The 25,036-nt window shown below is 35.7% G+C and overlaps 1 pseudogene; it reads right to left on the minus strand.

The window, feature by feature from the left end:
* Nucleotides 1–7,468: 7,468 nt before the first annotated feature.
* LOC115068808 lies at nucleotides 7,469–7,588 on the minus strand (annotated as a pseudogene).
* Between the last annotated feature and the right edge of the window lie 17,448 nt (nucleotides 7,589–25,036).

Here is a 25,036-nt window from a genome sequence, read left to right on the forward strand (position 1 = left end):
ATGTCAATAGGCTTGGAATGAATTTTTCTGTATGAAACTGTGTGTTTTGACAATGAAGAGGAGATCTTTTTTAAACATTGGAACCTAATTTAATTTTATCTCTTAGAGAGTTTATAATGAGTATAAGATTTTATAAGTGTAATAATTCATCTGTAAACCTAGAAATGTACAGCCAATTTTGAAAGAGATGTACCCTAGCTCAGAAAAATGTTATTGAATAGGTTAATGCTGTTGTAATGAAATGCTTCTTCTAATTAAAAAAAAAAGTCACTCAAAGCAAAATTTTAGCATGACTTATGAATGGTGTAGGCTCAGTAAGGTGTGTACACTGAAAGCCAGGACACTGGGTGTTCTCTTCGAATGCACTTTAAAACATCTCACACAACCATCTCAAAGATAAGATGTTCATTCCAATTACCCTACTAAACATTTAGGGACTTCTCCATCACAGATTCCCCAAAGCTATACCCAGAATTTGGCAGGTATCTTTCTGTGAATTCTTTTCCAGAACCAATTTACAGGAAAGTAGCTGTTTTGGGTCTGGTTGCTCCAATTATAGATGTAAAAATAGCACACTGTGTTGCTCCTCAAAAAATGTGGGATATATAAAAATAGTAGAAAATAAAATATGAAAACATATAAAATGACCTATGGAAAGTAGCTAACAGCTAAGCTCTTACCAAATAAAATTCAACAAATTAAAGAATTTTCATATTCTGTATTCAACAAGGATAAATTATAAAAATTAATTTTTTGGGTAAATATTTTCAGCATACTATTGAATGGAAACTGATCCCACAAGAATACCCCATACATTATCCGCATTCTAATACCAACCTTACTTATTTTCCGTGAACTCTACCCATCAGAACACAGAAGATTAATTGTAAAATGAAAATCGAATGATTAATTTATTGAATATTAAAATAAAGTTATAAGGCATGCCAGACTATTGCCTTTGAAATGATCACGCTTCTGGGATTATCTGTAATAGCACCGGTTTCAAAAAAAAACCAAAAAACAAAAAAACCTTCTTATTGTCTACAAAAGAATATTAGCAATCACGAGATCTGATGTTGGCTATGTTTAAAGGAAAACGAGTCAAATTAAATATAGTAACGATTATATGAACAAAGAACAGACATAAATGAGGTGGCATCCTTAACTAACAGAGGTCCAGAGTTCTGCATATAGCAACACGGGATATTTATAAACAACAAAGTGAGGTGATATACTGAAGCAATTTCAGTGGATACAGCTAAGTACTTCTTTTACTTGGTAATGATTTGATGAGACATTTGCTTTCTGTGAACACGGAGTGATCAATTAGCAGCCCAAGATTGACTGGAGATAGTTTCTTCAACTGACCTAAACTTGCTATGCATTACAAGAATATATACTCTTAGGTTGAGGTTTGTTTATCTATTAAGTTAGGTCACAATGTACTATACATGGAGGAAGCTTCAGATCAAATTTTACTTATAGCTCAAAAATTGAACAGGACTTCTGTCATTGTATTTTTAGATAAATGGAGATAGACATAGATACAGATACAAATAACATTTGTTGTGAAACACAGTGTTTTAGTCAATTTGCTCTTCATCTGTTCTATGATGGAGTTGCTATTCCTCAGGAGACATGGATTGATCATGGGGATTTGTTTGCCATCTAAAGATGTAGTAATTCGCACTTGGAACATATGCAAAGCATGAAAACACTAACAACTAGGGACACTGATGAACCATGAGGACTTCAACGAAGCAGTCACACCATCATTACCTTAGAGGTTATCACGGGAAATATCTCAACTTAGATAATGGGATGAATTGCTAAGAAAGACCTTAACTAACCTTTCAATGGTTAGATAAAAAATAAAACAGAGCTTGACATATTTTCGTATAACAAAGGACACTGCTGACTAAACAAGGATCATATTATTATAGATTGATGTCTCTGAGTTGACCTCACAAATGTGTTCATGTTGAGGGAATCTTTCTATAGAGGCCATGGTATCAAAAGGTAAGTATTGAATGCTGTTAAACAGGATATTAATAGGATTTAGAGATCCTACAAGTCTTATTGGTTAAAATTAATAAAATGAAAGAGTCCCAAAGCAAAGGGGATCTGAATGTACTAAGCATGCAGAGATTAGCAGATGGAAGGTGTGGACAGGTAAGAGGGAAGGAAGGACATAAATAATTGATAGAAAAGAAGCTGCTTGGCTTATTTTTAAACAACCTGGGAAAATATTGTCACTTAAATCCATTTCCCAGTTACCAGCACACCTAACAGAATTTAAGAACCTTTTTTTTTTTGTCCCATTAAACAAATCGCATGTTCTTTCTTCCAAATTATCTTCCTCAGTTGATAGCCTTCATGTGTAAATGAATGTGATGGGGGTTGTTGTCACCAAAAATATGAGGGCACTAAACATTTTGAGATCATGTAATGAACCAAAATGAATTCTAAGTCAACTGTATTATGAATCTAAGGAGTCTTTCAGAGCACTCAACCAGTGTTGTACTGTGGGACATTACTGCAGTCTTGACTCTGAACATATGACATAAAGGCTTTGCACTGTTGATGCCATCATGCCGTGCAATGCCAAAATACATCTTGAAGTACTCAGCTCAGAGGCAACCATGATAACTCCTGTGTTTTTACTGTGTACACTGAAAGTTTTCTGTTATTTTAGGAATAGGATGGCTTAATACTCAAAAAACAGACTTTTAATATATATCTATTGTTATTCCTCAGCATATTAAGAATAAAATTACCTAGTCAGGTGTGGTGGCATACATCTTTAACCTCAACACTTAGGAGGCAGAGGCAGGCAAATCTCTGTGAGATTGAGGGCAGCCTCATCTACATAGAAGTTCTAGGTTAGTTGGGGAGATACTCTCTCAAAAAAAAATTAAAAAAACAACAAATAAGCAACAACAACAACAACAAAAACAAGAATAAAGTGATCATATGTTTCAATTGTGTTAGAATGCTTGGTTTTAAAGACTTCTGTGAGTTCCTGAATTGATTTTCATTACAAAAAAATTTTAAGGATTAGGATTAGGGTAGAATTTCTATGAATTTCTGAAATGGCCCTAAACATACTTTGTCGTTTTGTGCTATGTAGTTATGCAAATGGGTATTCCCACCACTAGTTATTATAAAATCAAAATCAATCTAGTCCCAATCTATTGAAGATATTATATGTCCTGTATTATAAAATAGCCAATCAATCTTTAATTATTAATGTAAAATAAAGAAGCACATTAATATCACTAGTTCACAAATTTGCTTCTGTACTTAATAATGGTAAAATTATATATATATATATATAATATTGCTCTAAAATAAATTTCTTCATGATTTATTATCAGTAAATATTTGATACATACATACATTATGTTACATACAGTTGACATAGACTAAAAAAGGGTAGTAAATAGAAAAAGGTTAAGAAGCCTGGTCCCTATATCTGTGGGAAACTTAATCCTTACTGACATCATCAATACAGAGAGTACTGCCCGGAGAATGAGATTCAATATTATTGTTAATTATTGAGCATTGACTGTGTACTTTGCATTTCCCAAAACACAGAAGACAAGGTCTCTGGCTGGAGGGTATGCTGGGAGCTTATATTAGTTAGGACACTTTGATTCTGCTAATGCATAGACAATAGTGTGAACTGTGTACCCTGAGCTGTCCTCATAGCTGCTTCTCAGTGAAGAAACATGACCAAGCAGTCATCAACCTTGTCAGATATCCTTCTCAAAGACATACATTTTTATTATTCTTGGTTTTCACTTTTATTATGTTTGTCAAGTTTTAATGCAGTTTCTGCCTCTTTACTTTCAGGTAGCCTTTTAAATGATATCATTTCAGAAGTACTGAATGATCCCTTTGCCTAACATTAAAGAAGAAGATCGTTAATGTTCATTTCTGACTGTGTTGTGGAAAATATGCTCAGTGGTTTACAGGTGTTATTTCATTTGATGTAAAATAAAAACAATTTTTAAGAGTAAAAGCATATATGTAGTTTGAAAGGACAAAGTAAGAATTATAATGTCTGTAAGAAAGAGATTCTTCTTTCGCTATCAGGTGTATTTATTTATGAAAAGCCTATTATTTCACCTACCCAAGACTCAGAGAACTGTGTCCAAGAAGTATGTGCGGCTAAAATTTTCTCTTTATGAAATAAGAAGAAACAAAGCCTTTATTCAGAAACTGGAAGGTCTTACTGAGGTAATTTAAATTTGGAAATAAAGAGAAATCATAGAAAAATGAAAGCAGAGGAATTCCGCCCCCCAAAAAAACTCTAAAACCTAAGAACTCAGTTGGAGGACACATGCGTCAAGAATTCCCCTATCACTTGTTAATTTGACGCAAAATCATGTCTGCTTATGTCATATTTTGTTCCAAATGAAGACAATAAGATGTCAAGATCTCATCTTACATGGTATAACTATCCTAGTTACAACCAAAAATGTGCCATTTATCCCCAAGAATACATGTCTATGTGCCTTGAGGTGTGTTTAGTCTTTTAAGCACACTATAACTTAAATACGATCATATAGATTTAATAACACTTAAATACTGATTCTCAATAAATGCTATATTTTGTAGTAAAGAAAAGATGGAAAGAAAACACATATGTCTACTATATATGTGCATACACATAATCTTAACAAAATAGAACACCGAAACCATGCGGCGATTATGTGCTTCAGTTCTTTAACTGGTCACATGTCCTTAACTTGTATTTTTAATTACCTTCATTTTACTACTTATTCTGTATTTTCTCTGCCCTGAACAATCACTTCCACACTCGTCCTAACCTCCATTGAGAAGCAACAATCAAATTTCTCCCTGGTGGCTTGGATCCACCACCCCTGCTAACATTGCTAACACTAACTAACGAAGGAAACTTAGCTTCCAATGTTGTGACTCCTGGCAGAAGCACTCTTCCCTCTGAAACAAAGCTTTCTAGACCAGTACAAGGTTGTGGAACCAAGAGAGAAAAAACTTTGCTAATGAGTCACTAGGGTTATAGGGAGTAATGCCATTCTCATTTCTATCCCCTTGATTCCTGAACCCATGAATCCTGGCTATTGAAGAAACAGTACCATATATTGAATGCTGATTAAAAGTATGTCAGCTGCTGGAGAATCCTGACTCAGTCTTCTTGTCTGCTTTCTAGTTGTCATTATAATTATATCTTTAAAAAACTATTCCAACATTGTAATAAGTCAGCTGCTTTAGGATGGTGAGAACATGCTAAAACCAGTGGATTCCTTGGCCATGAGCCCACTGCCACACTTCTTGGCTATGAAGTGACTTTCTTGGTCAGAAACAAGTCTGTGTTCCTAGGCCCATGGGGCAATAACAGGGATGGCTTGGGAAAGAGAGAGATTACTATCCACAGTACATGCCATTCTAGTTATGTAATTACTGAATTCCTTTCTGCTGAGGTCAGTACAAGTCTCTTTAACTCATTGTTCATTTGGAAAGGTCTGTCCATATACTCTTTCCTCCAATGATTTTCTTACCAATTTCCCACATTTACCTGGCCATTTTTCCTTCTGCCATTGTCTGACATTATCATACTTAAATCCATTTCTAGACAGATTCACCAGACACTTGACTGTACTAATTAGATATGTCAGGAAATTCTTTAGGAGTATAGTGCACCTCTCCATGGTTGCACTGTGTAGCTCACCCCTGGGTCTGAGTTACCTGTGACTGTGTTACCTGAGTTCTTCTTCTCCAAGAAGAAGAAATGTATCAGAAGATCCCATGTGATATCCTGCATCTGTTGCAAATTCTGCTAGAAAGACAAACATTACTGATCTTCCTCCACCTTAGACCTCAGGCTTCCACACAGTGACCCAAAACACCTCTCATTCCTGGTTTTATATCATCATATAGGTATTTCACTGTGATAACTCAGAATGAATGAATAAACCATGTTCACATTAGTTTTACCTAAAATATGGCTTCAAACTGATTACAAAATGTCTCCAGAAGAAGGACATGGAGTTCTTACAAACAGAACAACTTTACCATGTTTTGGTTCATTCGTTAAGTGTCCATTGATATCAGTGCAGTGTCCTCACTTTTGTCTTAATTGTTCATGTGTCTTCATCCTCAAAGATATAAAAGACATGAAATCTTAAAATGCCTTCTGAAATTCCCTCCTAAGTCTTCTCTTACATTATTCAGTTTTCAAGTCCTATTATAGCAAACCATTTACCTCCTTCCTCTCTGTTTCCATAGCTACTGTTCTAGCCAGGCTCTACTCACTTTTTTATTCAAATCTTGAGCCTTTGATTCAGTTAATCTCACAGGCCAAATGTAAGGTGCACTCCTTTGCTAAAATCCTATCTCTGGCTTTTGAGGGCTCCTGGTAACAGTGTGCCATGCTATCAATCTCTAATCTGGGCTTCACTGTATAGACAGACATGCTCATACTGACACAGCATCAGTTGGGACATTCCCAATGACAAGTGATCCAGCCTTGCTCTTCCTAATATTACTTTCTCTTTGAGAATGCTCCCTTTCCCATTTTTTCATGTTCCATGAAGCTTTATGCAGAGCCAGATGTAGTTTGGAAATTAGTAGTGAGGAACTCAAATATGGGCTTTAGTTCTATTTTATTCAACTGAATATATATATATATATAAGTGAATGTACACAAAATTACATTTATAAGAAGTACCATGTAAAATTGTGAAAAATAGAAAAGGGTGGAGGTTGCACATAAAGCTCCAGATTTCTAACTTCTCTTAAGAAATCAGAAGACTTAGCCACTAAGAGTCTTAATTTCTAGATGGCAGTAATCAACTAGGGCTAAGCAAAGTTTGTCTTTACAACAAGCACACATTCCTCATTTTCCTCAGCCTTTGCCACACTGTGGTCTTACACATGACTCACACATGTTAATTTATGTAATTCTCTTGTACCCTGCAGACTTTAGTGTTTGGAATACCTGTTCATATTTACTGTTCCTTGAAAATGGCTCTGACTCCTCCTTCCACTTTAGATGACTGCTTGTTCCATATGCATAAAGATACTTTAATTTTCCCCCTTTGGCTTGGATATAATAAACTGTAGAACACTTGGGCAGCACACATGTGGACCTGGGTTCAATCCCATGATTAGCAGAAAAATAAATAAAATAAAAAAGATAAATATCTCTGTTTGTTCCCTTCCATTAAGAACAAAACAGTTAAACTGTATCCATAACCAAATGCCACATTAGCCCTTCACCACTAATTCTTTAAAAGCCTTGAGACTTAGATTTAATCAAATGAGTTTTTTCCTAAGATTTTTGTATACTAAACTATTAGTAATCATAAAAATATTTGAGAGAGTGAATTAGTAAATGTAGACACAAAATCATATTGATTAATTTAAGTTGACATTTCCATTAAAATCGAACTATATATTTTATTTATTTATTTGTTTATTTATTTTGCCAATGCTGACTATATTGCAAGTCAGCAATTAGCAATAATTTTCAGTTTTCAATTAGCAATAATCGTGCCTTGGATAAACCTCATTGACTATGATACTGCTACTGCTTTTAACTGAATTTTTGTGTATTTCATACAATACACCTTAATCATCTTTATAATCCCTCCCCCTTCCACACCTTCCCATCGCCTCCCCCCACCAGATTTCATGCATCCTGTCACTTATATTAAGGCCCATCAAGTCAAGTCAGTGTACCCAGATATCTCTCAGTGAAAGTTCATCCACTGGAATCGTCAGCTTATCTAGAGTCCCTCCCTCAGCTGCCAACAGTTTTTCAGCTAAGATTGGGGACTGCTGCCCATTTCTCCAGTTCTATACTAGATTTTTTTTGTCTGCTTGAATTTTCATGTATCTTGTGCATGCTGACACCATTACTATACATTTGTATAAGGAAGGTCCGAGGAGTGGGTAAGATTCTGTCTCAATATGGATATGTACCACTTCCCCTGACTCTTAGAATCTTTTGGCCACATTTTCAGCAACAGTCAATCCCTGAGCCTTGAGTGGGTTGGGTTAATATAGGAGTCCTATCTAAGGACCCACCCTCTGCAGACTTATTTGCTATGCTTTGGCCATTTGTGGTTTTTGTGCTCATTGTCCTCTGTTGCATGAAAGAGCTTCATTGACGAGAGTTGAGAGATGGGTTAGTGTTCTCTATACCCCTTGTTCCACTATGTTTTGTGATCTTTCAGTGTAGAGGTTCCATTGTAGATTTGTCTTTTAGGGTTGGGTAGTTCACAGACATTTATTCTTTATGTATGACCAGCTGTGTTGGGTATTTCACAGACATTTGCTCTCTGCGTGTGGACAGTTGTGGAACTCTGTATTGTACAGGTATTGCAAAAGAAGATTATTTGATGAGTGGTGACTGATACACTTGTCTGTAAATGTAAGAATCCATATTATCATATAGTAAAACATTACATTTGTCTAGGGATGTGATAGCCCTAGGGTAGTCTCTAAGATCTATGACCTCTCCAGCCCACTGTATTTGGCTGTTTACAGTACCAGACATGAGTTCCCTCCCACTGAGTTGACTTTAAGTCCAGTTAGTATAGTAAGAGTTCAACTGAGATGATTCACATGTAAAAATCACTTGAAATTAACAGCTTTATATGAAAGTAATTATTTCTATTTTATTTTTACAGCTAATAAATTTGCTAGTACTCAAATTCTATATTTGATAATTACATTTCAAATAAAATTTCCCCATATTTTCTATCATTACCACAATAGGATGCTAATTTGGATTTCCATATATCTCACCATGTGGCAATGCATCATTTGATGCAGTCTTGTATTATTACTTCAGCCCCTAGCATACTTTTGTATACAAAGTAGATAAAAGCAGCATTCTTCAGTGGAAGAAGAATTCGATCAAGGGCAGACTGTCATTGCATCTCAGTGGAAGTCAACTAAATCTCAATTGGTTGGAATATTGTGCAATTGGAATTGGTGCTCTTCTTTTCAAGTTAAATAAAGCATAGAGTTTACACTCAGACATTTGCTCTCAGATCTGTTTGAACATTTTAAGAATCTGGTTACAGAAGATGAGTGAATGGACTGATATTCAATAAACTGATTAAATATAGATGTTGAAACAGGAAAAATTGACAAATGGATTACTCAAAAATTGACAGCAAAACTCCTGAAGGCTTAGAAGTCCTAACATTCCTTATCATTTTATCTTGGAGAAGAGAAAAACAAACACTTCCTTTATGTCTTAAAACTGTACCTTCATTTAACCTAATCATTCTTGCTGTTGTTTTGCTATGAATGATATGCTCATCAGGAGAATTAAAGTGAAGCTGTTGCATATTAGTCAAATAGAATTGTCAGATCTTATTAATAATGGGGCTGTATCATCTTATCATCTGCAATCAATCAACTATTCATTGATCAAAATTGCAAAGTTGTCTTCATCTTTTAAAAATATCATTTAGATAGACTGATAGCCTTTCTGTATATTTTATAATTATTTAAAAACCCTTTAAAATTAGTAATTTTCCCTTTTTTACCTGTTCATTTCTGTCATGTTTTTAGGACTTTGTCAAAAGCAAGTTAAAAAGAGATTTTGTTTGGCTGATTTATTTGGTATATCAGACAATTATGTCTTGGTTGGCACACAGAGGTATTATATATCATTCATTATATGCACACACTGAAGATTCAAATGGAGGCACTTTGATGACAGCATAAGATGGGCAGACAAATATGTTGACTGTTAAGATTTCTCTGACTTCTGATAATGTGCATTAACCCAGTGAGATGACTGAGCTAGTGTGCCCTCTTATTTCTCATAGTGTTCAAGAAATGTTAACCTAAGAAATACTTTTTACTTTGATTTTCTTCTTGCAAGTATAAAAAACAAATTAAAGAATGAACAAATGGTAAGAAAACAAGATTAGTTATGATTTCTGAATCTTTGTTCTTCTGAAAACAATTTTAATTTTTAAAGGCTATTGATATTATTCACATATTTTTTTATAAATAATAATTGTGTCTATGCATGGTAGTGTAATCCTTTAACCCCAGAACTTGGGAAGCAGAAGCAGGATGATATATGTGAGTTCTAAGTCAGCCCTGCTTACAAAGTGAGATCTAGGCCAGCCAGGGATACAGAGTGAAACTCTATCTCGAAAAAAACAACAAAAAAATTTCAGTGTCTGTCTCATTATGCAAAGTATTAATGAATTCATGTTAATAACTTCTACTTATAGTGAATGAACATAATTAATAATCACCAAAATCATTTTAGGTATAACTATATTACAATTTTCATACATATTTTAATACTACTCTTATAATATTTTAATAAAGCATACAATAATAGCTATGCAGCTTATTCTATAAAATTATATAGAAAATAAACCCAGTCATATATCCTATGATTAGAGCAAGATCTACAACTAATAACAACCCTTAAATACCCTCATACACCCCCACCAGGTAATAGTATTCCAAGAACTAGTATCCTGAATCTTAGACTACACTGTTTCTATTTTTAAAATATTTTATTCATGATTTTTATTTTATGTGCATGAGTGTATTGCCTGCATGTGTGTAAGTGCACCTGTGACGTGCAATGCCCACGGATGTCAAAAGAAGGCATTGGATTCCCCCAAAACTATAGTTATGGAAGGTTGTTAGCCATCATTTGTGTGCTGGGAATTAAACCGGAGTCCTCTGCAAGAGCAGTCAGTGCTCTTAACGACTGGGCCATCTCTCCAGCTCATCTTTCTATTTTTTTACAGTGCAGTATGCATCTTTCAGCTGACTTTTCATATATCCACATATTCTTTAATCAAAGCACATTGTTACTTAAAGCAATAGTTGTTCATTCTAATCATGAATTATAATACAAAATATTCAGCTTGTTTATCCCCAGAGGCTAATACAGTCAAAATGATAAGAATATGTCTTTCTATTGAACTAGGACTAGGATCCTGAGGTCAAATGTCAGGCATTGCAAATAGTTTTCCTATTTTTAAGCAGCAGCATCTAAAATTTCCAACACTTCTGTAATATTGCCAACACTTAGTATTTTCTGCATTTTTCGCCCCAGCCATTCTGCTGGGAGCATTGTATTATGATTTACTTTGTATTCTTATAATGACCAAATTAATAACATGCAATTTCCTATATTTCCTGATATTCTAAGAGCTGAATAAATTCAAATCTCTTCCAGACTAGTTATTAGTATTAAGGATCACATAGTAAAATGTGAAATCAAAGCTGTATTTGCAACCTGAACCTACCGTCATCAGGAATGAAACCACTACCCCAAACAATTCCTACACACTCTATAATCTCATTGTGCCTATCTTTAAACTCTTGCAAAATGAAACTAGACTAGAATAAAGGGAATTGAGCAATTATAAAAGATATGTCTAATTAAATAGAGGGGGAAAAGCATAATGGCTTTTATCATTTCTTTATTGTGGAAAATACATTTAACCTCAACAATTCAGATCAAACAAATAAACTTTTGAAAATGAACACTGATCACATCTTAACACGGACTATTCAAAACAGAGACAGGAAGGTGAGGAGACTAACACCTCCCCTGGCACTCTGTCCCAGATGTCAGCTGCCAATGAACGCTCATGTAGAACACAAAGCCTGTAAGCATGCAGTACTCAGCATTTCTAAATAGTAAAGACTGCAAGGAGATGCCAAAGGGAAGACCACAATGCTCAACTTGTGAGGGACTCACGGAAAGAAAGTTCTCCTTGGTCACATTACTTTAGGATCCTTATCACGTACTTAGTGCATACAGTCTAGAAGACTGTGTGTGGAGGTGCATCTGGTGTCTGAACGGAACAGACTGGGTATGGGAAACAACTTGAAGGGATTGTATTCTTTAGAAAAAATAATTTTGGTTTTATCATAAATACCATTAAGCATCTCACATTGCCCAGAGATTTTGACATAAAGGAGGATATTAGGCATAACTTAAGAAAGAACTAAAGGAAGGAGTGATTACTGGAACAAGTAATTCAGAAAGTTAAAAGAGAAAGAAATAAGGGCTAAGGAGATAGATCATTTAGTAAAGTGTCCGTCAAAATCATGAGGACCTGAGTTGGGATATTCAGGACTCACGTGGAGAGTGTAGTGGCATGCATCTGCAGCCCTAGCATAGAGTAAGAGGAGGGGAATGAAGGAGAGGACAGAGACAAGATGATCCCCAGAGCTTGCTGACCAGCTGAGCTAGTCAATTGGTAAGCTTAGAGCTCTGGAAGGGGCCCGTCTCACAATGTAAAGCATGAATGATAGAGGAGACATCTGAAATTGACCCCTGGTCTCCACATGCATATGCATACACTTCACCCATGCAAACACTACACATGGAGACACACAAAAATTTTACTTAGATTTTTTTTTGGTAAAATTTTATTGATTTGTGTGTGTGTGTGTGTGTGTGTGTGTGTGTGTGTGTGTGTATTTAATACAGGACATCTTAATCTTATCTTTATACCTCTTCCTCATTGGCAATACCTGCCCCCACAACTGGAACTCATGCATTCTGTCATTTGTGTTCAGGCCTATTGTGTCAAGTTAGTGTCCCCAGTCATCCCTCAGTGCAAGTTCAAAAAAGGTGGAAATAATATACCAAAATGTATTGAATAGCTTTATTGGTTTAGGATAAGGAATGAAGCATCTAAATGGGAAGAAATGTGTGAACTTACACTGAAAAGTCAGATCAGTGGCTATGGATACAAATATTCCACAATTCACAGAGGCCTCTGGTGCTGAGGGAGATCCCAAAGATGACCTCATACAAAAGCTGTCACTAGCTACTCCACAATCTTTCTCAACCCGAACCTTCTGTGATTAATATAAACAGACAGGGCAAGTATAAAGCCATTTTGCTTCTTAAAAAAAAAATCTAGCTATAGAACTAAGTTTCCTGCCACACACCTTATAAATGGGTCTCCCTTTATGTCATCTTGGTAAGTACAGTCTTCCCATCGCTATCTTTGCTGTGTTGGTCCTTACTTTTAGCTTTATTGTTTTCCATTTTGCACTCTAGAGAGCTCACCTGCATTTGCTTTATTGAGGCATCTGGTTGCCTGGGAAGGAAGAGATTCGTTTTTCATTGGCTTTTGGGACTTGTGGAATGATGCTGTTTGAGATTGTCGATTTTTGAATTTTATCAATCTCGTTTAACGTAAATTCTGCATTAAATGGTACATTCAAATATATATTTATATTTTTTGTTTTGTAGTTGGGGAATAAAGGTTTTTCAGCTCTAAAAAATAGGATTTGGTAAGTTGTGGCTACTGCTTATCTGCTGAGTGTTTTATTGAAAGCATAGTTAAATTAACATGAACCTTGTCATAACACTTTAATTATCTTTGGAATAGGGTCCACAATTTGACTGACATTTCTTTTCCTTATCCCACTGTTAAATATATTTTCATTCTACTAGGTCCAGGTCAGGTTTAGTTCAACTAATAACATGGAGATGAGAGTGAGCATTACATTTTTTTAAATTTAAGAATTCAGTTCTAAGAATTAAATCTGCAGATCTAATGAAATATTATATGATGATAATATGATAGTTCTCTCAGCACATTACATAAAATGGAACTACTTCCAAGTTCTGGTTTGTGAGAAGCTGGAACAACAGGAGAACTGGCCTTAGGGATTAGTGTGTTTCCCACTTCTTCCTCCACCCTAGTCCTAGAGAATTCAAAAGATAATTTCCAACTTTTTCAGAAAAAAATTAACCAGAGGGACTAAATAAGTCAATCAGTTGGGAATCTCTGAATGATGTCATAGGTAAGTTAGTATTTACTGACCTATTAGCTGTATCTTATTCTATACACCACATAATTATTGTTTATTTTGAACCATATAAATCACAATTCTGAGATCTATCTAAAAGTTCTGCTTTCTCTACAGATTTTTATGCTCAAATTTTGTTCTAGCTCTCATCCTTTCAACTCACTCCTCCCAAAATGTGTAATTAAGGAGGAGCTTCTGGGCTGGTCTATCCATTTAGAATGTCAGTAAAAAAAACCTAAAGATCAATGGGTAATATCAAGGCAGAAATCCAGGTTTCATGAATAAATTTCCCTAGTCATGAAATTCAAATAAGTTCATCTGGATGTCACATAGAAAGCTGGAGCATGAAGCCTACCACATATAATTTCAGGGAGCACATCAGCAGTGAAAGAATGGTTGACAGACACTGGTCTCCACAAGGAGCAAGTTACAACTCTGTGAAGCTGGGATCAGGACTCATTACAGGAAGTTTGAACACTGCTGCAGATACTACCAGCTCAGGGCCCCAGATTTTCAGGGGGAAAGAGTCCAAATGAATACATCTGGGACATAATAAGCCAAGCCACATATATTTCACACTGAAAAGTCGAAAACAGCAATCCTGGAACTGAGCCAGTGGTTGCAGCAAGGCTTGATCATATCATATACTATGAATGTCTAAGATGAAATATGGATGTGCCTATATGATCAATGGCAGGCAGCCAAAACAGAAATCACACCTGCCCTTTGACATCCAGTTCCAGGCATCTACACATGGGAGACATTTGTATAAACAAAAGAGTTATCAAAACTGAAGAAAAACTAATTGAGAAGTTGATTTTGATGGAAAGATGAAATGAGTTAAATAGGTCTGGGATGTCTTTATAAATGAAAGGCAAAGTTGTACAAGAACTTGAAGAATCTGTCCTCCATGCCTCTATATCTAGAAGAATTCTTGGCACATGTTTAGTGTTTAATATATATCCATTAAATGAATGAATGCCTTTTAAACATAAACATAACTATAAAGAAAAATCGCTGCTCTGTATAGAAACATATAACCCCAAGAGTTTTTGTTGTTCCTCCTTAGAGTACCAATAAATAATTGAAAGAGAAAACAATCATATATTCTCTTTAGCCTGAGACAAAACTTACATGCTTTCATAATGCTCAAAGAAACATATATTTCCTTGAAGAACTGTATCATTTTAGATACATGGCATTGCAGATCTGGGTAAAAGCCTCACAGTTGTGTCAAAGTTTATAGATAGAAACAGGAGCTTCGTACACATTACACATCACTGATTTTTTTTAAGAAGCAGCAAATTGTAAAGGCATGTACCCAGCTTATTCCAGAATCCTGTTCCTGCTGAATATGAATATCTACTTGAAATTTACTAAGTCATATTTTGCTGCAGATGAAGATTTTTGGCTTTGCTTAAATTCTGTCTTGAATAATTTCAGCAACAGAATTATACAGTCAATCTTGTCTGATTTTTAAATTGTAAAATGTGTTTAATATATGCCTGAAAACATGGTATGCACTTGATCAAAACTTTTAACATATTGTGAGAAAAGATGTGTGTTGGCCATATGGGAAGTCGGAAATGAAAGGGCAGTGCTTGTGACTCAACACCACTACATTTAAATACTTGTTCTTGGACGAATTAATCTATAATTCTAGCTCTGTAGAGGAGATCAAAGAGGAAACTGTAGAAAATATTACCATCTTTGGAAGATCATCTGCAACTGGAATGAAAAAAAAAATAGCTTATATGGTGAGATCAGGATGTGTGAGCACCGAGGATTGCTAAGAGCTTTACCTACTCGTACTCGATTTAATAGCATTTGAATGGTCAGGTAACATGCATGTTTTTCAAAGAGCTCTGGAGAATGGTAATGGAGTCGATTTTGTGACCAACCTGTGTTGTCTGTCTAACATTAAGAATGCACAAAAATAAATAAGTGTAAGAAGATTTGAAATGGGTAACCGGAAAATATCTTTGCCAACATGTGGAAAAGCTGCCCATCACCAACTCATCTGTTCTATGCTGTTACTTGGAGCCAATCCTTCATCATTCACCCTACCTTCTATTGCTAAGGCTGTGCTTAGATCCAAAATGAGCTATCAGTGCAGTGTTTCACACAATGAATTTCTGCTTTACATTACAGCATATTTCTGGAGATGGATCAGCTCTGGTTGCAGTTATTAACTTAGCGAAATATTATAGGGAAAAGCAGCAAGGAAGAGTCATACTCATCAACTCGCCACAAGTTGTCAAAGTTAAAGGACATGATGTGGACTCTGCAGCCTTTTCTGCTTGCTTGCTTGTATTACTATTTAGTGCTGCTCCACACCAGGCAGAGAAGCTTTGAAGCAAGCTGCTCTCAACATTGTTCTCCTTCTTTTCAAAGGTCAGTAAGGACCCTTTGGACACAGAGAACGTGCACACCTGCTTCCACCTTTCTGCAGCATTTATCTGGCCGTTCAGCCCCCTTTCCGCTGGGTCTGAGGCACCTGAGCTTTTATTTCTGCTCTCCTTTTTACTGGGCCACCTCCCCTTCCCTTTTACTTACTATAAATTTCTTGCAAGATTCTGCCTTATGCTTCTTTTTGTCCACCTCCTAGAGTTGATCCCCCACTTATTCCTTCTCTTAAATCAATGACCAGATGGGTCAATCCCCATTTTCAAGGGACAGCAGGTCATAACCCACAAATGCTCTGTGTCTCCACCTTGACATTCCTACAGTCATCTGTTCCCTCCTGTGTGCTCTTCCTTTCTTGCTCATCATGATGTTGGTTGCCAGAGGCTGCTGTTCCAATGACAGGCTGAAATTTTTCCTAGAGTAGGTCTGCATCATGAATATAATGGCCATCTTTTTAAAATGCAAAAGAAGTAACCATGTATGGTGGTGTACACTTTTAATCCCAGTACTCAGGACGCAGAAGCAGACAGATCTCTGAGATTGAGGCCATTCTATAAAGCAAATTTCAGGTCAGCTGGGCCGTAGGGAGACCCTGTTCCAAAATAAACAAACAAACAAACAAAAAACCAAAAAGCCAAATTGAACCTTTTTTTAAAAAAAAAGGTTTTTCATACTTATTTTTTTTCCTTGCTACTACTACCTTATAGTAATTGAGCTTAAAATAACTATCTTTTCATTCTTTGAATAATATTGGTAAGAATATTTGTTCTATTGCAATTTCTTCCTTAAAGAGAATAGCTTTAAGAGATCAGAATAGCTTTACCAGTATCATTATACAAGATGGTAAGAAAAATATTATTAAAGTGGAGCTTAAAATAACTATCTTTTGGTTCTTGTCAATAATATTGGTAAGAATATTTGTTCTATTGAAGTTCCTTCCTTAAACCAACTTAAAGAGATCAGAATAGCTTTACCAGTATCATTATAAAAGATGGCAAGGAAAACATTATTAAAGTGGAAATCTGGTCAATTCATTCCCATGCAATGCTCAGTAGCTTCCAAATAGTTCCTGAATACAGTATGGGAAAGGGGAGAGTAGTTACAGTAAAATGGCCCTGAGCTAGATAAGAAGATGGCAATGGGAGGAACTGAAGGTACATAGCAATATTTTCCATGAGTAAGCTGAAGACTCTGGTGATAAGATAAGGTGTTACTACCTTGGTAAAAGAGCTATAATGGCCTTGCACAGATATCTCCTGTCTTTAGAGAACTTCCTTATCTCTTATTCTTAAAATCATTCTGTTGTCAGGCATGTATAAAAGGAACATACTATGCAAGGATGTTTTATGCAATGTTATCTCTTTTATCATTGTGGGCATGGGACTCCATAAACAATTGAGGAGACAGTGCCATGACAAAGCTTGAAAAAGCCTTTGAAAGACAGGATAGGGCCAAGTCAAGGGTCTAGTGTATTCCTAAATATCATTAGGTATCTTTCAAATACAAATATAAGGGAGGAAATGCTATTGAGTAAGCAGTCCTTAGGACAGGAGAGATGCCTCAGTGGTTAAATGCACTGACTGCTCTTCCAGAGGACCTGGGGTCAGTTCCCAACACCCACATGGCAGCTAACAACTGTACATAACTCCAGTTCCAGAGGATCCAAAGTCTTCTTCTGGCCTTTTTAGCAATGCACACACAGGTGCTTTTACATGCAGGGAAATAATTCACACATTGTAAAAATTTTTAAAAATCATCAATCCTTAATCTATACCAATCAGATTTACTTCCAGCGAAATGTTTTGATACCACCATGAATGTACAGCAGAAAATTATTCTTTTGTTGTGAAAGGTTCCACTATGCCTAACAATAAAAATTGCAAATAATATTTCAAATAAAATTCTATTTTCCATAAAACCTTTCTAAGCTATTAGAAAAGTTTTTATCTCCTGTATTTTAATGCAATTTATTTGAACCTCAGTTAAAATTTATATCAGTTGTCGAATACACCATAAATTTGACATATTATTTCCTAATGTATTTCACATTCCTGTATGTTACAGTGGAACCTTTGTTTTTTGTTGGAACAAAAAGGAATTGTACAATCAAAGGCTTGCATTGAAAACCATGTGTGGCATGTGCGAGTTATGTGACTTTGAATGATGTCTGTAACATTTTTGAGACCTATTATCTTCATGTACAAAGTAGCAATAATAATGACATTTCCTTAAACAAGTAGCTATTAGATCTGTTCTCATTGATCAGACAATATTTTGTGATAGTATGGTCTACAAATGTCACTCATTTATGCATATCCCATTCTGTATCTAACCAGGCTCTTTAATATAAGAGGCATTCAATAAATGCTTATGGAATCAAAATGAATCTCAACCCTTTAAGGGGCAGTAAGAAATATTCATTAAAACACAATTTATGGTAGACAGTATATAGATTGTTTTTATAGCTAACTGATTTCCTAAGTGAATATCAGCTAATAGGAAATTTTATCAACCATAGTTCAGTGTCTAGAATATTATAATTTAAACTATAGTATATATTTATGATTGTTATTCAAAGTTGTAAGAAAAATAGAAAGTAGTCAGGCTTGATAATATTTCCTTAGGATCTGAGAGATGGAAAGAACACATTTATATAAGAAAGACAGATAGAAAGCGAAAAGGAAGAGGGACATCAGTCATTAGGGAGAGGCAAGGGATAGGGATCTTCAGTCCAGTGAACACGATGACTGGACTTCTCAGCTTCCAGGTTAGTGGAAGTTAGTGGAGTAACAGAACAAACAGATTAACAAGGAATTGTGTTTTACAGAAATTGCAGTCGTGATATGAAACATGAGATTTCTTAAAACATAATGAGAGCTTTATATATTTTCAGTCCTAGATTGGTTGATTTATATCTTTGTATTCCACATTTCGTCATCATGAAAACCATGGAACAATGATGCTAATATCATTCTATGCCTTTGAGAAACCTGAAACATAGACTCTGGATGGTGGTTAAAGAGAAATACTTAAGGCTATCCAAATTTGTCCTGTCTCTGTACCTAGGAGAAGGGAAGAGTAATACTGAGAATAAAATCCACATTCTGTGTGGAAAAGAGTATGACTCAGGTCACCAAAGCACTTGCTTCACAGGACCTGAATGACAAAGATCTGGCCACAAATATCAGTGTTTTCAATAACAAATCAACTGTGGTTTCCTAGAGAAGCACTTTATACTACAGGAGGCTTCTCAAGGAGTCCTTAAACCGAGATGCAAAGGATAGAGAAAAACTAATGGCATTAATAGCACCTAGCATTCTTTGAGGTTTTACTATGAGCCAGGAAATTGTTTATGTTCTGGATTCTCCTTCCTTACAGATTCATTACAACAGTCCTTTGAATGTGTGTACTTACATTCAAAGATTCAGAAATGAAGGCAGATATTAAATCGCCTGACGTCAATAATGTGGATGACGTCTTGGCTCCAAATACTTCGCTCCTAATCATAGAAAATCATGTCTCTGGTTGAAACAACCTCATGAGATACATAAAACTGGCAGACTGTTTATGAACAATTGTGGAAGATATTTCAATTGGGAATGTTGGTGAAAAATCTAAGTTCCAGAAGGGATCTGAAGGGCTATGTGAACAAGCAAATATGTAAGTCTTAACGGAGTTTACTGACAAAGTATTCCAAGGTTCCCCAGAACTCACTAGCCTGAAAGGAAAACAGAAGTGATGGTATTCCAGTTATTTGGAAGCTACTGAGTCAGCTCAGAAATTTTTCCAAATATCCTATTATCCAGGGATAGAGGGAACAAATATTTCTATATTGTTATTTTACCTACATCCCTGAAGACCACTCAAAACTACCCTCTGCCTTGTAAATTTTGGTATTTTTGTCTGTTTGGTTGTCTTTTTCTATGTTTCCTAATGGAAATACCAAACAGAACAGATGATCAAAAGGTGTATCATACATAAGAAGGGAGATGTAGAGAGTATGCAAGGAAGCAGAAAAAAGTGGGCTGAAAAGCTAGCCTGTTTCCAGCAGCGGTTCCTTGCAACACGTTAGTGTCTACATTCTTTAGAAAATGTAAACAGTGGCCTCAAATTGTCAGGTCATTATTGGTCATGCATGAATTCCACGTGATACAATATGAATAAATTATCTCTTTTACTTATGAAAGTTTTTTGTAGCCTTTCTCTTTACCATGACAGAAATACAAATAAAAATTAAAACCAATAGTTCTTCAAACTAGACTTTTTCGCAGTGTTGTTGAGTATATGAAAATGCCTTCTAGATCACTAAATTTATATCAAATATTTTAAATAAAATGAAATTAAGATTAACTGCTACACAAATTAGTATATACAGTATTTTGCATTACACAAATATTTAAACAGATTTATTGAGCTTTTTAAATTTCCTACAACATTTCCCACTTAAATCCAGACACCCTCCCCATCCATGCCTCCCTCTATCTCCGCACCAAACCTTATTCACTCTGCCATACATGCTGAGTCCTATTCATTCAGGTGTTTGTACCCAAATGTCCACTGTAAATGCCTCCATTGGAGTGCAGTCAGAGAAAGCTTAATCAATAAACTGCTTCTTTTGAAAGCATGAGGACCTGTGTTCCAGCTCTAGAATCCACCTAGAAAGAGCCAGGAGTGGTATTGTGGGCTTGTAATTCCAGCTCTGGGCAGGTAAAGACAGGTAGATCAAGGGCTTGCTGGTCAGCTGGCCTATGCTTCTCACGAGTTCCAGGTAACTGAGAGACCTCAGTGTAAAGAAGGCAAATGGTGCCTGGTGCTTAAGGAACAACACATGAGTCTGACTTCTGGTCTCCACACACATGAACACATACACAGGCAAACATATACACAACAAAAATTATAACAATATATGTACTTTTTATTAGGACTTAATGAATTCCCATACCAAGTCTAAAAACAACACGACATTAATCCCAACATTTGGGAGGCAGAGACAAGGGAATTACTTAAGATCTAGACCAGCCTGTAGCATTCCAGGTCACTTTAGGCTAAAGACCCTGTCTCAAGAGAAGGGAGGTGAAAGGGAGGGGAGGGGAGGGAAGGAATTTCTAAATAATGATGAGAGCAAACAATATTTCACTATATTTGCAACAACTGTAATATGACAAGGCAGCACAGATGATTCCTAAGGTTGATGACATCATTGCTGTTGCTAAGATTATTGTGCATGTTGCAGCCATTAATAAATGAAGGAAATGCTCAGCTCAGTTACAAAGTAGTGAAAACTAAGTATAATTATTTTCAGCACTTGATAAGATATTTTGGGGAATCTGTAGACCCAGGTTTTGGAATGCAAATTAGTGTTGCACTATGCAAAGATCCTGGTCCTGAATTTAAGCATATAAATGATGAAGTGGTGAATTCCAATGGCAGTCATTCAATGAGAGAGAATTTGGAAACTCCATTAGTTCTTTATTCCCATTCCCTAAATCATGTCATTTAGGGAACGGGAATAAATTTATATATTATATGGTCAGGGGAATACAGTTAATAAATATAATCCCTAAATTAACATTCTAACATGAATATAGTCATATGCCAAGAACCTGAAGAAGACACAGGCCAGGTAACGGTGAAGTAGAAACATTTGTGTATACAATGAATAGGAAGGAGGGTGTCACAATGAGTCAAAAGAAAGCTTGTGCCCCTAGACATTGAAAACTAATGAATGGCCCTCAAAATTGACAATGGTATATTGGAGATCAATAATAGGGCTAGGAAACACATTTTGGCAAGTACTGTAAACCTCATGACTATCTGAAAAATCTACCTGCTTCTGACCATGAGACCCTGAATCTTAGAGTTGTTCATTTAATTTTGTCTAGGTAATATTTATGCTAAATAATGAATTTATGAGTTATTTTTAAGACAGTCATTACATAGATACACTGTAGAACCAGCTATTGTATATGAAACCAGTGTCTACATGTAGACATAGCAACTGGTAACTATCTGTTCAAACTTTTCTATTACATACATATATGGTTTATGAGTTTATTTCTCTGTTATATAAGTTGTGATAGACATACTTTCAATTTTCCTTATCCACATTATTTTGATATAATTTTATGTTAGGTTACATGTACCAATTCTTCTTAGTCACTGGATGTGAATAAACTACATATTTATCACTACAAACAATGCAGCAGTCAATGAATATCTATTTGGAAACTTCTTTGAGCTCGTGTTTGTATTTTTAAAATAAATTGTAATTGGATTTGTTGGTTCTTTGCATATATATGTGTCTATTGATAGACCCACATATACATGTATATAATTTTATGTAAATACATATAACAAGACATGTATGTACACACACTATATATAATAGACACATATAGGCAAATATATATATATATATCAAAGGCTATAAAAATCTACAAAATTGCTTTACAAAATGCATACTTTTAGACTCCCTTGAGTAACAGATAAGCTTAACCTCCCATAATCTTGCTAACATATGATTATAATATAAAATGGTGCTGGTCTTTATCTTGTATCCAGTGATAATAGAAAGAAATATATCAGTAAAGTTAATCTCATTCCAAATGCACAAATTCTCAATGTTTGTCAAAGATAAGGAAAACTAAACACTCTTGTCACACTAAAAAAATATAACACAGAAGCTTAAATGTAATATTCTAGTCTTTCGCTTTATTCTGAGTAGAGTTGGCTGCAGAAACAGAGAGGAGATAAGGGGGAATGACGGGGATGAGTGGGAAGGAAGGAGGCTAACATTACAGCTCTACAGTAAATGTTCTGGCTAATGAACAAAGGATGTCCCAAAGAAGCACCCAACATAGGGAGGGAAGAAGTGACAGACATGCATAATCAAGGATGACAAGCGCTAGAATAAAGTATTATGGAATAGTTGCTCCCGTGACCATCTGAAGAGCTGCAGTGATTGCTACATAGCTGCACCATTGGCCTCTCATATTTAAAATAAAATCTGGATGTTGTGTACAAAGCGGTTGTTCTCATCAGACATAATGGAACAGCTTTAGAACACAGACAATCCCTTAATACGTTCTTTTGGGATGTGGATGGGGTTTAATGTGGGCCTCCTTTACAAATTCTGTACTCTAAGAAGTCTTTGAGAGAGAAGGTTCAATTTCTAAAACATTGCAAAAGGGGGAAAAGACTCTTAGATATAAGACATAAATGACAACATTTGAAAGTTCTTTTTCTGGTTTATTGTATGCACATTTAATTCTTAGAGCATGCAAAGAATGGAATGTGGGTAACTTCTGTGGTCATGCTGTATGTGGAAATAGACTGAACGCAAATCTTTGTAGCTATGAAGTTATGACAGGGGAGCAGCGGGTGAATGCATTTGTGTTTATGCATGTTCATGTTTATATAAAGCATCTGCCCACAGACAAAGTCCCTGGGTACATCTGCATAATTAAAAACAGGAGCATAATCAACATGATGGAACAACAGCAATGACTAGATACTGTCCCAGCACAAATGCTCATAGACTCTAGGAAATGTGTAATCCTTATGAATTCTACAGACAGGATGATTCCATCGTGGAGATATATTCAGTGCACTGGAGGTCATTTTTTTATCCCACCTAGATGATATTTTATGATACCTTTACTATGAATATTTTTTCACATATCGAATTTTCTTCTAGTGATCTCAGAAGTCTACAGGGTGCTTATAAATATAACGTGTAAGGACTCAGAGTACATGATTGTTTGGGGCTCGTGCTTGTGAGGAATCAATATCCAGAGGAATTTTGCAGAGTCAGTGGCTGCTGACAGCTGGAGTCAGTACTGTGCTTTTAGGTCTCCTTCCCTTTCCCCTCCCTCTCCTTTCCCGCCTCCTCTTTCCCTTCAGCAATCCTGTTGGGCAGTAGTATCTCCTTCAGGTTCTCTTCTGCGCCACTGTAGTTACAGAAGCTTATCTACACTTTCTAGTCCATGTACCTTAATAATGTTCAATTAAACCTCTTCAACATGTTCAAAATCTTGAATGTCCTAGGGACTTCTTAGCTGTGCTCAAGCAGAGCTGATGATCAAATTAATGAAAGAATGATTATTGAAGAGTCAGAAAGGACAAAGTATTTCCCTTTCTTTCCCGTTTACTCCTGTGAAAGGGGATGCATGTAGGGCAGCAGGGTTTATGTATTACTTGAGTTAGGACACACTGATGCTGTGTGGGAACAAGACAGATACAAAATGTGTCTATATTTACTGGGGGCACAAGCCAGAGAATATATCCTTGTGAAACAAAAACAATATATCATGTCATTTCAACTTTCTCTAATGCTTGTAAAACAGTCAGGAACCTGGCCAAGTCAGAGTATAAAGATCTCTAGATTCAGAACATTTATCCAATTACTCTACTAAATCTTTACATGGTTCTAGCTTCATAAATAAAGAAAAAAAACATTAAAAAATTTTCAACCATGGAGGATGAAGGGCTGCTTGCTTTTAATTAAAAGCATTCATTACCCCATAGAGATGATTTTGTGTTTCCCTAGTGGAATCCTGGAGCTTGTGCACATTTATTGGCTTTGGGCTCTCAGTCTTTGCTGTCCTGATTTCACCCCTCCCTCCATAGAATGTTGAGGACCTCTAACCTTATAGTTTTATAGGGATTTCACAGTGTATGGCCATATCACACTCTGGGATGGGAAAAGATTCTTAAGTGCTAAAAGTAAAAATAAAATAGGCAGCTCTGTTTTATATCTGCTGTATATGGAATAATTGTGATTCAGAGTTACATCAGTTTCTATCAC

This window comes from Nannospalax galili, unplaced genomic scaffold (assembly GCF_000622305.1).
Source record: "Nannospalax galili isolate Female #2095 unplaced genomic scaffold, S.galili_v1.0 scaffold128, whole genome shotgun sequence".
NCBI lineage: Eukaryota > Metazoa > Chordata > Mammalia > Rodentia > Spalacidae > Nannospalax > Nannospalax galili.